This window comes from Pecten maximus, chromosome 16 (assembly GCF_902652985.1).
Source record: "Pecten maximus chromosome 16, xPecMax1.1, whole genome shotgun sequence".
In the NCBI taxonomy this organism is placed as follows: Eukaryota; Metazoa; Mollusca; class Bivalvia; order Pectinida; family Pectinidae; genus Pecten; species Pecten maximus.
In genome coordinates, this window is record NC_047030.1 from 8,675,308 (window position 1) to 8,685,060 (window position 9,753).

The 9,753-nt window shown below is 35.4% G+C and overlaps 1 protein-coding gene across 2 annotated transcripts in view; it reads right to left on the bottom strand.

The window, feature by feature from the left end:
• The window catches only part of LOC117344578 (aromatic-L-amino-acid decarboxylase-like), a 44,376-nt gene extending 35,891 nt beyond the window's left edge, over positions 1 to 8,485 (bottom strand). The window contains exons 1-2 of one of the 2 annotated variants that reach the window (XM_033907369.1): positions 8,300 to 8,485; positions 8,033 to 8,159 (exon numbers count right to left, since the gene is read on the bottom strand). The gene's annotated coding sequence lies outside the window, so the exon portion shown is untranslated. Of the gene's footprint in view, positions 1 to 247; positions 349 to 8,032; positions 8,160 to 8,299 lie in introns of those variants that run through there. The other variant, XM_033907370.1, reaches the window with a different exon arrangement.
• Positions 8,486 to 9,753: the final 1,268 nt, after the last annotated feature.

The window sequence follows — 9,753 nt, forward strand, 5'->3', positions numbered from 1 at the left end:
GTGACATTAAAACCCCCATAATTTGTTGTTGGTTCAGTTTTCAAAATTGACGAAAATAGGAAGGCAATGTAAATATAAGTATTGAACAATGGTCTTAATGTTGCTATAGTCGACATGGCAGCAAGATGTATGTTGGGCAAATGTCACCGTTCCTATGGCATTTGCTCACCATACATCTTTGCTGTCATATCGAGTATAACAACATTAAAACCACTGTTCATTGCTTAAATAAACTCCCATGACGTACCTTGAGTGTCCGTATCAATCTGATAATTCCACTTTCCTCTCAATTGTTCTGTTTAGTCTTTGTTCAGAATGAGAACCATCTCCTTACACAGCTACATATAACTACATATTATAACCATGATTATGGAATACTGAAGGTGTGACTACATACGAATCTCTCATTGGAGAGGAGCTGGAGAGGAGGGTTTACAGTCCATGACACTGGACCGGATCAACCTATATACCAGTCCTCAGGAAATGTTAAGATTGCAAGGCATTCCATTGAGTAATGTGTACTTCTATAATGCACATTTATATTACAGTAAATAGTCCCTGAATTCTGTTTGATGTTCTCTGCTATGATGCTGTGGTTTTATGTTGTTTTTGTTTTCTCATGAGCACGTATGTCTATACAAACATTGCTGGTGGCATGTATTTTACACAAGTGGAAATGTACTATTTTTTGCCTGTTTTACGAGGAAACGCATCACCACAAGTATGTGCGTTCCATCGGGATACTCGGATGAAGCAGCTAGCTAACCTCCCTCGGTACACGTCAACAACTTATGTTTTATCAACATATATTATATATACTGTTTTACTTACGTGGTTACTAGACTGTTCTTTGAATGTCATACTACCAATTATGTCACACTAATAAAGTGTCGTCACACTTACTTGTGAGGTCAAAAAACAGGTGCTTGAGGTAGCATATCTCTCCTATCCCTACCGATAACCAAAATGTAAAAACATATAAGTTTATATTATATATCTATTTTATTTTATTGTTATTATTATTTTTGTTTTCAAAATCCTTGTTAGCAGTGTACAGAAACAAGAAAGAATACCCACATACTAACTAAACCATAATTCAGGCTCAAAATCGATTAAACGAAGGCAAAATATAAACAAACGCGTATACATATAATGATATGGAGACCATGAAAACAGGACCAGGTGCTCCGGAAGGAAAAACGTCTTCTGCTTCATCGACGATACCCGCCATACAAATCTATGTCAAACTTGAGTTAGGTCACAATTTCAAATGAAAATTTTGGTTGTGACATTGGAAGCACTAGGCATATCAACAATCATCAAACACATCTGACGTCACATCGCATAAGGACATAGATTATTTGATCATGATGTAGACTATAAGACTTCCCTATGGTCTTCAGCAACCTGCCTCTCTCAAAACATTATGTTCTTTATTATTTCATGACCTATATACCGTATATAAATAAATTACTATGGATTTAAGTTACAGCTACAAGTGAGTATAGTACAACACTCGATAGTTATAAGGGAAATAGTCTGAATTAACTAGATATGGTTAAACTTTTTTCGATTCTCATTGGCTAAAACATGGTCACATGGAGGTAAATGATATACGATTATTGACTTTTGTAGAAGTGTACATGAGACTATACGGACCTGGTCAAGAGTTTTGTTCATCGAGGCCGAAGGCCAATATGGCCAACTAAAACAAAAGAATTAAAAAAATCCCAGACAGGCAGACTGAGCTTTGAAACTTAAATATGGCCGTTATAGTTTTGTTGCACTCGAAGTATTTTTCCGGGTGTTCAACAAGTCTTTTTTCTTCCAAATATCTTGTAAGTCCTCTTCGTTTATTGTAGCGAAACGTTGTTGGGGTATCTCGTCTGCCATATTATAAACAAAGTGATGCCGAACAATCGTTTGTTTCCAGCATTCTGATTGGCTGTTGTCCAAAGTAACACGTTGTGTGATTGGAGGCAAAGACTGCCGACCTGTTCGTGCTATGAATGTCCACAATGCCTGAGGAATTATCCAGCTGATATATTTCTAGCACAAACACGTCTACTCACTGATAAGGTCCTTGTGAGGGAAACAGGAAATAGGCCAATGAAATATAAGGAAACACTCTAACCATATTACAATTTGATTTGTAATACGCAAAGAAAAAAAAAACCATTAACGGCATTGGACAGTTGGCGTTGTAGAGCCGAAAAAAAATCGACATCGAAACTGAAAAAAAAAGTTTGCTCAGCGGGGAATTTGAAACATAGTATATGTCTGTTCGAAATGTCTTTTTATCTTTCTTCAGTCGCCTCCTTAATCTAATAACATCACTGGCGAGTTCTAGAAGGGCAAAACAGCCGTATGATGTCAATAACAGCACTGACGAGTCATGGAAAGGCGAAACAGGTGTATGATGTCCCTAACATCACTGACGAGTCCTAGAAAGGCGAAACAGGTGCAGGATGTCCCTAACATCACTGACGAGTCCTAGAAAGGCGAAACAGCTGTATGATGTCCCTGACATCACTGACGAGTCCTAGAAAGGCGAAACAGGTGTATGATGTCCCTAACATCACTGACGAGTCATAGAAAGGCGAAACAGGTGCAGGATGTCAATAACATCACTGACGAGTCCTAGAAAGGCGAAACAGCTGTATGATGTCCCTAACATCACTGACGAGTCATAGAAAGGCGAAACAGGTGCAGGATGTCCCTAACATCACTGATGAGTCATAGAAAGGCGAAAAGGTGTATGATGTCCCTAACATCACTGACGAGTCCTAGAAAGGCGAATCAAGTGTATGATGCCAATAACATCACTGACGAGTCATAGAAAGGCGAAACAGCTGTATGATATCCCTAACATCACTGACGAGGCGTAGAAGGGCGAAACAGCTGTAAAGTGCAGTTTTATTCATTGTTTCGTGTATGTTTTACCCTCTGTGTGTATTGATGGGTGCTAATAGCTTGTGCATCTTTTGTAAAATCTTTGGTTCGACTAACTGAAATCTGAAAATTTGTCGGATGTTTAGCGAAGCTAAGTGACAGTTCTCAAAATTCGATGGCTCCCTGAACAAACGTTTGTATAAAATGGATTTGTTTTATAGAAGTTTATTTTTGAGATTAAATAACTATGTACACATCCTAGGATTACACAACATAATGAATTGGTCTATCGATGATTACCTGGATAAACACAATGTACTCTTTTATTATCTTCAAATTGATTTTACGCTATTCAAACATTGAAGACAGTTTAAGATAACGCGCATGCGCATTTGGGCAATACTATTTGACTTATGCAATGATGAATCTAAAAAAATGATACGGATTATCAAGAGAATCAATCTAAAAAAATATATATATTTGCTATTTTAGGGTGAGGTAAACACGACGCGATTTCCTTGTTTACAGTCCTTGCAGCTGTGACGGCCAACTGCTGTACCTTTTTACACGCTAAGATGAACACGGAGTTATCGGATGTTACGTCTATCAAATTCCCATATGAAATGACATCATAATCAATAAGATCTAACATTGATAAGAGACATCAAGACCTCTCTGTAACATACTGCATGATAGCGACTCATCATCAGTATCATATACCGTATGGCGAGTCATGTTAATGAGTATAATTAAAATATTAGCGTTCAGGGCCCAGTTGATCAAAAGGTGATTAGCTTAATAACTTGATTAGTGAAAATCTCATTTCTACTTTACTTCAAATCATATACAGTGTATGTGTATATCCTTCAAAATCAGCAGGTCAAGAAGAGACTGGTAGGTGTTATAGTTTCAGAAAATTTTGTCAAAATAGTTTTACCAGAAATTATTTTATCAAGATTTTGATGCTGTTGTTAAACTGTGATTAGCCTAATACCTTTTGAACGACTGGGGCCTGAATTCAAGGGTAAACTAACGACTGGGGCCTGAATTCAAGGGTAAACTAATTCTAACAGGTTTAATTAATTTTAGCGATTAACCTACGTTAAATTCCAGTACATTTTTTGTACCTTATTTTCGTCAATGGCAGATGTGCCTTGTGTCCTGACATAAAATACATGTATCTCACATAGCAAAATCAAGATGTATCGTGCTATTAATAATATAGCCTCTATTAAATATTGGTGGGGAATATATATCTCACTGTAGTAAATTATGTACTAATAATTTTTGGAAGGACGTTTTTCATGCCTGGTATAAATTGACTAACTCTAAGGAAATTAAAGAACCCCAACAAAATTCATTTTTGACTAAGTGCATTTGGCATAATAAGGACATAACTGTTGCTGGTAAACCTGTGTTCTATAAATCATGGTATAAATCAGGAATACATACAATTGCAGACCTTCTAAAGAGTTCAGAGGACATAACTTTCTATTCATTTGAAGAACTTTCACAAAGATATCAATTACATACAAATTTTCTTCAGGTCCAAGGATTAATATCTGTAGTTCGGAAATGTCTGCCAGATCCTCTACCCCAAAATATCCCACCAGTTATTCGCCCTTTGCTACCTCCTAATATACAGTGTTTTCTCTCAAGTATCAGTGATTCAAAACTCTTTTATAATATTTTCAATAAAACAGACACTGTTGCTACTGGCAAATCAAAATGGAATGAACAGCTCTTATTTGAAGAAAGAGAATGGAGTAAAATATACAATATTCCACGTAAAGTAACAAAAAATACTAAACTTCAATGGCTTCAATATCGCATATCTCATTATATTCTTACCACCAATTCTAATTTGTTTAAATATGGCATAGTAAATAGCCCTATGTGCACTTTCTGTAACTCTGAAAGAGAAACAATAATTCACTTGATGTGGGAATGCCAGGAAGTGCAAAATCTATTACAAAATTTTGAATCACTGGTAGATGCACTCTATATTCCTTTTGCAATAAATAAACAGTCTTTTCTTTTTGGACTCACAAACAATAGTATTAATGCAACAGTTGATAATATAGTAATTCTTATCATCAAACAATACATTTATAGAACGAGGTGTCTTAATAAATCCTTAAATGTCAACGCATTGGCAAACAACATAAAAGATTACTACAATACGCAGAAATTCATATCAAACGGTCAGAATGATATTTTCAAAGCAAAATTCGCGAATACTTGGTGTAAATGGAAAAACCTTATTTGTCTTGATATTTAATAGCCAAAACTTATTCCTGACAGTTTACAAACACTATTATATTATATTTGTAACTAAACCTATGCCACTATGAATATTACTCCCCACATCTCTACCCTAAAGGAAACTCTTTTTAATTTCTATCTCTCTACAGAAATAAATAATTTTCTCTTTGTACATGTATCCAAATTAACCGCAACTATTCTCCTTGTTTCTATCACCACTTTTTTTCTTTTTTTTTCTCCTCCTTCCCTTCTTCCTTTCTCTTAAATATGTTATGTTTCAGTGTGAGAGTGGATATACTAGTATGTATGCATGGGTTTATGGGTGTAAATGAAACAATAAATGAATATGAATATTGATACAATGAATAAGTTTTAAAATGTTGTATGTGAGGATATATGTTTGTATGTAGGAATATATATTACGTACTCTATGAGTGAATGAGAATGCAATTGTAAAAATATGAACATTAATGTAATACTGTCGCTGTGTGTTATGTGTATGTGATTATACATGTATATGTATTATACACCATGATTTCAAAATAAAAAATGAATTATAAAAAAAAAATATAGCCTTTTCCTAAGTCTTTTATTTCATAAGATCTGGAAGCATCACTTAATTAGCAAGAAAAGTTATTATGTGTTGGTTTTAAGTTTATTTAAAGTAAGTGATTACTTAAAAAGCGGATTAATGGACAGATTATTTTGAGAGATTCTTGACAAGTAATAACAAGCTTGTACATGTACATCAAACGCATCCACTGGACAATGTCCTAGTTCACCTCTCGATAAACAAAAATCACTGCCTGTCTTCCTACTCCCAATGTTTTTTTACAAACAAATTAGGTGCACTTTCTCAAATGGCAATTTGTTGAAGGATACATACTCAGAATCAATTTATTCAACTTTTCTTTTCTTCTACCCCGGGTTTTTGTTTTGATAGAAGTGCGTATACCATATTGCAGAGCTACATGTAAGTATTGTTTCTAACTAACGATTCAAAAAGTTCTCAGTTCTAACGGAAAGATTGTCATATTTCCTGTTTAAATATGACGTCATTACCAAAAGCGATGGAAAAGGTTAGAAACAGATTTCGTGGGGTAAATGGTCTCGTCATTACATAATTACGATCTATTTTGGTGTACATGTCGTGAGAAACACAGCCGAGTTCTGACCGAAATATAATACGTTATAGTAAGTAGGACACGCATATACATGTAGTATCCTCTACTAAAAATGGTCGACTTTGGCGCTGGAACGTTTAAAAAATTCTGGTTTTCCTTTATAACTATACATACTGATAGGATGGTATCTATTTACTGTAAAAGCCCCGACTGGTTTCGGAAACAATAAAATTGTTGAAAAAGTGAAAGTTTCTGGAATATGGTAATTTTCCCTAACTGCTAGAGTTATTAACTTTGCCGTTATCACGCCTCTGGTGTCAAATTCAAAGGGATTTTAACAAATGAAATCAATTATTTTATAATATATACATGTATTCATATATTTTATATTAATCCTTTATATGGTTGAACAAGTTGATGTTTATTTACTCGCTCTTTGCATCAGATATACATGTACTGATATACTATCATACTGTCATACAAACGCCCGGACGATCCTCTCAACTGTATAAATCCACAACCCATTATTATACAACAATTAACAAATCGAACGAAAACAATGGTTCAAGATATGTTATTGGTTTATTGTATACGTACACCCCAGTCACTGGCGATCTAATCATTAGATATGGAAGCTTTACAGGAAGATTTGATTCAATGTAGTGTGTATTTCATTTGACATTTCATATACGAATTGTTATGAATATTAATACGCGTTGCTGTTGTTAACATACATAAAATCTACTGATTAATTCAGTGGAACGTCATTGATATCATTAGGCAATAGGGACTCGTAACTATGTTACTATGGTAACGCTTATGCTACATTTGCGATTGAGGTACTGATTCACATGGAAACACATGGTAATACTGATTAATAATCTCACATTAAGTTCAATAAAAACACGTCAAGTAGACATTAAAAAATCATCTAAAAATGTTCAAACACCAAATCAGTACCTTTTTAGACTTCAAACTTTATTTATTTTACACAAAATGCGAAGAAAACGTTACATGTATTTCAACTGATATCAGTCACTTTTGTTGGCCCGGATGGAAGCGCGCGAGGGAGTACGTCTTAATGTGGGAGGAAACCGGAGTATCCAGAGAAAAACCACGTGGTCGGTCAAATGACCGCTTACCTCTTCATCTCCGATCGAGGATTCGAACCCCGTTTTTCCTAATGACATCTGATCGATTAATCTAGGGTTAATATTGACTAAATAGGGTTGATACATTTCAGGTCGAAGTCTCCTTTTAACTCTATATATTATGTCTTGGCTGCATTCATGTGACTATGACTGAATTGTGTCAGTCACATGATAATAAGAACACATGTCATTTTCACTCTCTTTTGCTCTTTTCGATAGTTCAAATTTTAGTAGTTACAACAAAAGCTTGACGAAAATGCGGAGATTTTGAAAAAGTGATAATTTTCTAAATGTGTGTATTTATGAATTACTCGAAAACAGCGAATATTACCAGAGAGAATCTCTCGAAAATAACAACCTTTGCAATATCAAAGATAACATTTCACAAAAAGTTTGCACAAAAATGATGTACTCTTCGCCAAACTAAGGGAAACAAAGAGTAAGAATTAACACTGTGTTTCTAATTCTTCTGCGTTTTTAATTTTATGCATTCCTATAAAACAGTGAAAAATATCTGGTAAATTCCCACGAAAATAACAACCTCTACATTAATGAATATCTTAGAATACTATTCAACACAATGAAAAGAAAGATGCTTACCGTTGTAGTATGCTCAATGGTGTGTTCTTCCTATCACGTGCACACGCGCCACTTTATATGGAAAGTCCAAGACTGGAGGAGTTTGGCAGTCGAGAGTCTGAACCAACACTCTGCGGGTCGTCGTCACCTGAGGACGAAGTGGAATTTATGTGATTAAGTAGTTATGTCGGTGTAATGTCTCCACTTCGTTAGTTCGCCATGGAGATCTTTATCAATGATAAAGATTCCGGTAGCAATTACACACGTGTCCAGTCTCGTATAACCTACCATAAAATTTAATGCAGATCGGAAATACAGCGTGAAGAAGTACCGTGGTATTGACATATTAATTTACCAATCGTCTTTGTACTATCAATCAACATTACGTGGGCAATTGGGTATTAAATAAAACTAGAATTGAGTCCCATAAACGAGCGGTCGACAACATATGGCCGGTGTCGTGTGCAGAGGTTTATTGATGAATTCAAGCGAAAGGCTCTGTGACAGTTAGAAACACAACCCCTTACGTTAATCAGCCATGCCTCGTGTGGGTGTTGAGCAAATCTATGTCTCTTTTATAAAGAATTGTCCTGGAAATTCTTCCCTAATCTTAATACATAAAATATGTATAGCTATTTATATGGTATACTGTTTAATTGGTTTGTAGTCCTAGGTTACGATAACCCTGTATCTATAAAGGTAACAAAGAAATTAATTCGTGAACTAAAAATGATTCTAATATGATGGTCATACTGACATCCGAGCTGAACCAAGATTGTACCACAGGTGTAAATAAATAAAACGTCGATGATTAGCTATCTTACTGTGTACGTACACTCAATCAGACGTGATGTCACAACTGATGTTCGAGGAAATGTTATTTCCGTGTAACTTCCTGTGCTTTACTTACAAGTCGACACTACTTCCGGTGTTACTACTTCCGGTGTTCAATGACGATCGACACTACCTCCTGTCTGATATATGTTTTGTTCTATCCTTGATGCGGAATTAAGTGTATGTCATTTCACCGAAAACACCTTCCTTCGTCCAAATTTTAGATTCCGTTTGAATTTTGAAAACTTCATATCATAGTATTACAAGAAAAATACACGTTTATATTTTCTTTATATAACTATCGCCAGACCATACTTGATTCCGATATATCATAATCATCCATTTGCAGTATTATCACTCACAATAGCAGGCTGCTGGACTTCAGCATAGACTTGATTGTGACGTCATAATGGAAACAGCTGTATGACGTCACACAGATTCATACAATCAGTCAGACACCATACACACGGTGATATCGCGGTGCGGCTCCAGTTATCCGTCGTCTGTCTGCCATCTCTTCCTTACATGTTAAAAGTGACGAGGTTTGGAGTATTCCTGGTAAACGTGACGTAAGGCTTACTGGCGGAACCCAAAGTGGAAACAGGATTTACATCTTCTTTCAAAATCTCCCTAAATAGAAAAGCGTGACCTTATTTGGCATGGAGTATTCCAAAATCAAGGGTATGCACTCTGGTATCATGAATGTGTGCCTATCTTTTCCTTGGGACATAAGGATGTTTCCAAAAGTAATAAAGCAGATTTAAAACAGATTTCATTAGGTAAACGTTTTCAACGTTGCATGACAGCGATTTAATTTGGTACATATTTTGTGAGAAACACAACCAGGCTCTGACTGAAATGCAATACCTTATAATAAATGGCACACGTGTGTGTGTGTCTTCTACAAC